This window comes from Watersipora subatra, chromosome 10 (genome assembly GCF_963576615.1).
Source record: "Watersipora subatra chromosome 10, tzWatSuba1.1, whole genome shotgun sequence".
NCBI lineage: Eukaryota > Metazoa > Bryozoa > Gymnolaemata > Cheilostomatida > Watersiporidae > Watersipora > Watersipora subatra.
Genome location: NC_088717.1, coordinates 36,012,811 through 36,021,762, shown reverse-complemented (window position 1 = coordinate 36,021,762; position 8,952 = coordinate 36,012,811).

Genomic DNA, 8,952 nt, shown 5'->3' with positions numbered 1-8,952 from the left:
ACGGCTCTCTCCCCCTCAAGTGAGCCTGCCCAGACTAACGCACATCCATTATGCCTTTTTTATTTATTTATGTTGCCATCTTGGGGTTTTTTAAATTCTCTGTATTCCTAGCTTAAAGATACAAAATCAAATCATTGCATTCCACGGTTAGCTATTACTCGCAGTATTTTTGCTCAATACAACAAATTGGCCATGTCTTGCTTTACAGCTATGAATGCCCAATATTTATGATGACGATAAGCGGATCAGGCGCTGGGCAGCCTATTCATCGCATTGACCCATGAAAACAAGGGAGGCATTTTCAAATCATCATTGTAGAATTGAAGCTGGCAATGGTCATTTTGCACTTGACAATGTTAAAGCGATCACCTAGCAGCATACAAAACATAACGGACAACTATTCAGATAATTACCAAACATGTCATTGTGACGACATAGACAATATTGAAGCAAGTAACCATGAAGAGCTTGCACCATCTGTGCCATCACACTTTCTGCAGTCATTTGGAGAATTCATTTGTGAAAGCCTGCCATGGTGAGTTTATATAACATACAACATGGAAATATTTAGCCACAAATCTATCGTAAATGTCACACTAATGTTTTTGCAACCAAGCAATTTAAAATTCCTGAGAACTACATCATTGGATATCACAAAAAATCATAGAACACATGCACACCCCTTGGAGCAAAAGTGGCTGTATTGAGATTTTTAAGACTAGATTACCAAGACTAGATCATTTTCATATTTTTCTTCACAGGGCCACTTGTTCCACACAAGGCCTCTACTCAAGGAGGGGCCATTGATTATTGTATCAAAAATACTAAGAGAGCTATGGTGCTGATGAAGAGAAAGAGAGCAGGTGTGGATACTCTGCCACTCAAAAAGGCAAAACTGTCAACTGGTATGTTCCATGAATTCAAATTTGTTGTGGAATATGCAAGTTATTGGTTTCACTTGATTAGCCTATCATACATATGCATGTATTGATTATTTCTTCCGGATTACACATTTGCGTGAAGCTCATTGAAACACACGCTGATATTGGATTCATACCAAACACAGAAAATCACAACAATATTTTAAGATATATAAATTTCAGCAGCAACAAACATGAAAGATCTGGCTTGACTTAATGAAGAGGGCAAGAAGCTATTGGGGGAAACATTTACCGAAAGAAGAACTCAACTTCTAAAGGAGAACATGGACATAACCAAATTCGTTGAGGCATGGCCACACCTGACAAGAAACTTTGCAATGGTTGGTACTTTAGGTTTTTGTCAAAATATGTCGTAGTCTGTTTGAATGGATTAAGAATTGCCTCCCTTGGACTGCCCATTGTTTCTAATGACGTGTACTGTTGGATGGCACGAGGGGGAGGCAATTCTCACTCCTTTCAAAAGGACTCAATCTGATGCACCAACCTTCTGATCATTTTATGGGTGCAATTGTAGTATCCATACTAATGATAGAAAAAATCAATTCAAAGACAGCTTCACCATGGTGCAGCCACAGCAGCATAGTTGCACCATACATACCAACCCAACTATTTGTTAGTGGCCATAAATTAATAATTGTCATTTGATTACACAGATTGAGTATGAGTTTAGACTAATCATTGGTTTGGAGACTGATGTTGCCAATGCAAATGACTTTACTGATATGGTTATGATCATGACAAAGAAAGGTATGTTGAGAATCATGGCATCCACGGTTATAACTCTATACTCACTCTTACAGGCGATATCCTAAATTAGTTTTAATCAGTTACATAAATTATAATCATCACCCAACCCTACCTACCAACATCACTATATTACTAGTTGTAGCTTAGTTTAGTTATGACTTGTATAATTATAATCACCCAACCCTTAACACAGAGTTAGATAACTCCTAACCATTAACCCCACCTACCCACATCACTATATTACTAGTTGTAGCTTAGTTTACATGAGCTATAAGTTATGACTTGTATTATTACCATCATCACAGAAACCTTGACACAGAGTTAGATAACTCCTAATCATTAACCCCACCTACCCACATCACTATATTACTAGTTGTAGCATGGTTTAGTTATGACTTGTATTATTATCATCACCCAAATCTTAACACAGAGTTAGATAACTCCTAAGCATTAACCCTACCTACACACATCACCATATTATTAGTTGTAGCTTAGTTTACGTGAGCTAAAAGTTCACATCATCTTTCATCACCATGTTAGATGACTACAACAGCACATATCAGAACTACAGTTTTTTTATCCATAAAACTAAGAATTTACCTTTGTGATTTTAAAGGTGACAAGCTTGATGATATAAAAAAATGTGTTTTGTGGGGCAAGTCGGCAGCCACCAGCATGTTTATGGAGAGACTTCTACAAAGTATCTTGGATGATACCAGCATAGTAGCAATTGTATTGACAAAGGCATAGGGATGGCACAGGGCAATTATCTGGTTTTGCCAACGGGAGCAGTGTTCCCGATGGCAACTAAGGTAGATGCATTTCGGGCCAATGTTAAGTGTTTGTTTGTGTTTAACCAGAGGTACCACACCCAAGCCCATTCATCAATTGGGGTTCTGGTGGAATGTCTGTTACAGCTGCCATCATCATTGATGACAACAATCTCTGCATCGCAGAGGAGACTTCTTCAAATGATGGGGGATAGTCAGTAACAGCTTCTCTAGAACTCCAACTGATGGTGTCTTTGTTGGTACCGCTAGTACTCAATTATTAGAATTTCTCTTTTATATCTATAAACATTTACATGTAAATACATCAATCGCAAAACAGTTCATTCTGAAACCTTTTGTATTCATATTATAGCTTTAATGTTACCATATTATTATGCTTATACATTCATTTAACATCAGTATTTCATGAAAATAAAAATAAGAAATTCATAGTAACTAACTCACCCAAGTGTGTAATTGTTATCTCCTGGTAAAAACTTACAATTTTGTGATTTAAAAATGAGAGTACCATGAGTGAAAAGGGAGCATCCATAGCAGCACAGCACTAAATCACAGAATGATTTAGTTTTGGTAATTTCCACAAAAAGCATACCTGTATAACAACTCAACTATCAATCATTATAAGATTTAATAGCCACAGTATGCATTGGCATTGGTAAATCATTATCAAATGCAATTAAATCAATTTTGAGTACAGTTTTGTCACCCTGAATTTAGATTTACTAATAATTTCAAATCCAATCAAAATTTCTCTCTGTGTACATGTATATATGGAACCTAGCTACAGACATGTTAAACAAGCGACCTCTATTCTAACATATCGAAAAAACCTTTGAAAATTATTGTGCAAAATGAGGTGAGATAGAATCTGATTTGGAAAACATGAAAAGCTCCATCACATAGCAGCAGAAAATGCATAGCTCATGGAGAACGTAATGACTCACATGAAGAAAATGACTGGATCAAGACCATCGACCTATGAACCAGAGCATTTGCTCATACAACTAAGCCAATCACATCAAAATATTCCTGTAAATCTTCTGTATTAGCTTCATCTCAATGCAAAACATCCACTCAAGCAATTAGAAACCAAAGCTCTCATAACTGCTTACCAAATAAAACTCAAAGCTTCAGAGGAAGCTCCAGGCACCAAACATGCAAACGCAGAGCTAGAACGACAACCACGATAGTTTTAACAGCAAAAAACAATTTTGCTAAAAATGCGGAGTATCACATGCTTCAGGCCAAATAGGAAGCTATTGTAGCTCAGATAGGGGCAGGTTTTGGCCCATGGACTGGAGGAAAGATGCTGTCTTCCTGATTAATTTGCCCTCAATTCATGTGAACTCAATCAGAATGCCAAATGAGTTCAGTATACACTCACCACTATTTCAGCCAACAATGTCATCAAACAGTATAGCTGTACCTGCCAATATACCTCCCAACTATGATATAAATGTGAACGTACCAAGTACATAATACCCAATGCTTACAAATACATAACATACCTGTGATCGCAATTATTGCTGCACCTTCAATGCCGCAACAACCACATCAGACTTACAACACCAATGTCTTACAACCACAAACTGCTCATCTGTTTGTCCCCTGATACCTCCTTCCAAACATCTGTGTGATGTCTACTTACTGTTACCCTAACCCGCTCAGACAGGCTTTTCATACAACTGAACTTTAGCCTACCAAAGTGTCAGTATTGTTTGGTGATCCTCTTGAGCCTTTAAATTTGACATTAGACGACCTGCTTGATAGTGGTAGCTACATCCGCTACATCAGTTAGTGCTCTTTAAGCAATAAATAATTTGGAGATAAAGCAAAGTATGCAGATGCAAAGCTTTTTCAAATTGGTAAACAATGGGCCTTTCAAGAAACCAAACATAAGCTAAGCAATAAGTATGGCAAACTCCATATACTCACCAAAGCATATGGAACTCAGCTTAAGCAGTAGCCCCCTCCCCCTTATCAAAAATATGACCACAAGGCACTGGGCCAGCTGGTAAATTTTCTTGAGTCATGCAAAACAGCTAAGACGACTTATTGAACTATACTTCTTAAATGGCTGATGTAAAAATAAAATAATGCTCTTGACGTTGCCTCTCTCAGCCGTCAAACGCAGGGTTGAAACAGCTACTCAAATAGAATCAACAACCCACAAATTTCGATCCATATACCACTTCATTAATTTCATGTGTAAGAAAGAAAGTGGGCATAGCAAGCAACCACCCAGTATTGAATCACCCAGGCAGACATGTTTCCACACACAACATGGTGGATTACTTGGAAAAGCTCATCCTAAACTCTTGAAACAGGGATATGGATGCAAACTGCTACACCATGCATTAGAGAAGCTGGGATATGGCCATTGAGCTCAGACTCATTCACAGATAAAGATTGTTTAGGAGCATTTGTCACAGATAGAACTGACCCTAATGATAAAAGCAACTAAAATGTTGGCTGCTGAGTTGAGTGACAGTACAGCAAATTGAATTTCTGCCTCAGCTAAACCAGCTACAGCTGCCAGTCCTACTATTCTTTATTTAAAAGAAATAAAACAACCTCTGAAAGCCTGGACAAAAAAAATCCCGAGGCGGATCACGACAAAGCAAGTCCTTGGTGTATACTGATAAACCAGTAAAAGATCAACTGATGACTGAGGATTTACTACAAAGACAGGTAGGTTTACCTGAAATAGTCTTTATTACGGTTTTAAAATCTCTGTATGAAGATGATTTACCAAAGTGGTTCATGTTGGACTATACAACAATTTGTCATGTTTTGGCAGACAAAGTAAACCAGCAGAGGAATCATGGAAGAGTGTTGGCCGGAGGAAGGAGAGTAGTGAAGTTGACAAGGCTAATGCTCCGGTGTCAGAGAGTAACATTGCGCTTGAGGCTTGTACAAATGAAAAGAATATGAAAGCATACACTGTTGTCAAATAGTGCAGCATCAGATGTGGCGCATTATGTAGGACTCACAGACTAACATCTGCAGTACGGAATGCTCTGAAGGATGTTTTTGCCAGTATTTCAATCAAGATCTTTTTGGAGAACTTATACTCCATGTATTCTGTCTCCAAACAACCAAAACGAAATAGCCGACATCGACTTACTGAAAATAGGTAAAACGTTTAGTATTCAATGGTTCACCTATGTATAGTGTACGAACTGTGAAGGCTGTTTGGCAGAGTTTCAAACACTTTTTGTCACTTCGCCAAAGTTGCCACTAACACTAGGTGTTCCCACTCAAAACAACAAACTTTTGAAGGTCTACCTAAGCATTTGTTACAAATTTAGAACTGATGTGCGATTCTCTTAATTAAGGAACTTTTAGTAACATCTGCAAGCAAACTGTCAAAATTCAAAGGTGTTGCTGGCAATGTGCCAGGCTAATAGTAAGTGGTAGACAACTCTCATCACTTCTCATTGCTTACAAACTGATTTGTAATACCCGAGCAATGCCAGGAGGCACATCTAGTTGATAATACATCTCAAACTGTTCTTGAGCTGTCTGATAAAGCAACGAATCTCTATGGGATTCTCCCAACAAGGATTAGGACATATTATGGGACAGAAAATGTGTTATTATGGCAGCTTATGGAGGAAGGTGGTTGTAGTAGTGGACCATCAATATTACTTAAAGCATCGGTACATAACCAGCGTGTTGAGCGATTCAATAGGGATATAAATCGCAACATTCGTGATAAGATTGCCAATATATTCTATAGCTTTGAGAATTATGGCCTGTTGGATGTAACATGGCAAAAAGACAGAGTTGCTTTGTATTACACATTTATACCTAGAATTATTGAAACCTTAAAAATGCTTGCCAATTCCCATAACAGTCATGCTACACGTACAGAAAGGAACAGAAGCTCAAACCAAATTTTAGCAGCAAGTGGATCCTGCTACTTTTCAACAGTTACCATTTACTCCCAATGCAAACCCTGGCATGAGGAGCTTACCTGCTGACTTTCTCAATGATGTAACACCTTTAAAACGCTTTGAGATTTTATGGACTGAGGATTTGTGGAATCCAGCTGTAGTAATGACTAACCGACAAGCTGCAGCTGTCAGAGTAGCAAAGACAAATTATGTAGCTAAATAATTCAAAAAGTTGTCTCTTTTTGAGCTCAAGGCTTTCTTTGGAATAAGAACACTAATGGAGATGATTGTGCACAAGGATAGGTATGAGTCCTATTTTCATTTTGAGCAACATCCCGAAATAACCTACATCCCTGGCTTTGGTAAAATAATGTCTCGCAATCGTTTTCTTGCTACCTGGTCTACGCTGCTTTGTGTTGTTGAACGTGACTACAGCCTTGACAAAAATGAGAAAATTTACAAAAACGGACTGATTTCTGTTCAGCTGCTGGAAAAATTTAGACGATTTTACGTTCTAGAGCAGCGACTTTCTTAAGATGAAAGTGCTCGTCATGCAACGTTTTCTTCTGTGTCGGTTTAGAAAACACCAACTGTTTCAAGATTACCCCACCAATAATAGATTTGAGATAAATTAAGAAAATGAACCTTCGTTTTACTTTCACTATTAGTCATCTAAAAAGGTTTTAATACAAGTTTTCAAATATTTTTTATTATTTTTTGCGAAAATTGTGTAAATTTTGATGGTTTTTGCCGAAAAATTGTCATTTTTTAAATACTTGCAGTTGGGTTTTTAGACTTGTTTTCCAATGTTCACCAAATATAACTTGATTATGAGCAGATTTAGGTATATTTAATCAAAGATTTAAAATGTCCTGCCTTTTGTGAAATTGCCCAGGGATACTGACGAGCATTGATGAGGATGGTCAGGGTTCAAAGGGTTAAGGAACTTTTAGAAACATCTCAAGAGTTGCAAAAAAAATCTATCAAAAATTCAAAGTTGTTGCTCACTAGTCAGCTATTAGTTAGCCTAAAGGCAAAAAAAGAAAATATGAATGTGAAAGTCAACATGGGCAAGTAAGCCAGGGCATTCGACTACCTAATGATGTGAGAAGAGTAAAGAAGATTGACAGAATCTAGGTGTTACAACTCTTGAATCACTTCCTCGATGTCCAACAAAGCATGTCCAACAAAGCAACCCATAAAGAAAATGTATGCTCAGAGAATAAATCCTTGTATGACAGTTTTGTCAAACATGCAAGTTCTTCGAAAATGAAATAGATTTCCAGAACACACGGTGAATCTTGGATTTGCCAAAAGTGGGCTTGAAGAACTCTGCAAAGGATTTTAGAATTGACAAAAAGCGTTTGATACGTGAATTTAGAGCGTATTTGTTCAGAGATGGAAACCAAGATACATCGGGCATGGTTGGTCAGTTGTTTCAGGCAATTCAATTGATTTCGGTTCAAACAGCAGAGAGTGATTCCTGTCCAAGCAGCATGATGGTTTAGTGCAGTGAACAAAATATTAGCACTTCAAGAAAATCTTAGTCGGTTCAAAGGCTGAATAATTTAGCGATTTTGTACGCTATGGCACCACAACTAAAACTGTTCATGAATGAGCCATATGTGAGATCTTGAATACAAAAAAGTAATCATAGGGGTTAGGACATGAACTACCTTTCAAAGAAAATATCATTCAGAGCATCCACTATTTAGAGTCTGGAACAATCTCTAGATCTGTTTCCCACCATATTTTAGGCCCCGGATTATCTTTACTAAAGCTTGTATATTTATATGATAAATGCAATGCATATACCTCCATTGCACTAAAATTCATGTGTATAGGCGCTTAGCACTAATAATAGCAAACAATAATTTATATAACCTCAAAGCAGTTCTCAGAAACTATCGAACTCATGAAAAACAATCCTTTCAACTAGGTCTCCATGGGATTCCATTTAATCATGAAATTTCCAAAGGAGCTGGCTACTAGCAGCAAGCAGAGCCTCTAAAAAATAAGCTTTAATAATTTTCACAGCTAGAATAAATTTTTTAAAAATATGACTAAGAAAATTGGTTAAGTTTTTCAAACATCATGGGCTTCTCAGAAAGATGAGCTCAGATGCTCCACAGCAGCTGATCAGTTGCAATATTCCCAGTCCGCAATTGCACAAAGTTTGCAAAATGCTGACTAGAAGCCAATTAAAAGTTGTTATTCTCAGACGGCTTGTATATAAGGAGTCTCTGAAAGCGATTAGAGGGAGAACAGGGGAGAGAGGATAGGCCAGGACAGAGAGAGCAGGCCATGGAGGCCAAGTGGGTGAAATTATATACCCCTTTTACTACTGTTTTACCTCGAGGAGATAAGGCCATTTGGCTGGACACTACAATAATGCTTGTACGATTCTGAAGACACCTTTGTATCGCTCATTTTTGACGAGATACACATTTATTATATTACGAACTATTTGAACGATTTTCTTCATTCGTTTTATGCCCAAGTGAGGCTTGTTATTGATAAATATACCTTATATGGAAGCCTGAGATAGGCCAATCTATTATTGATACGACAACG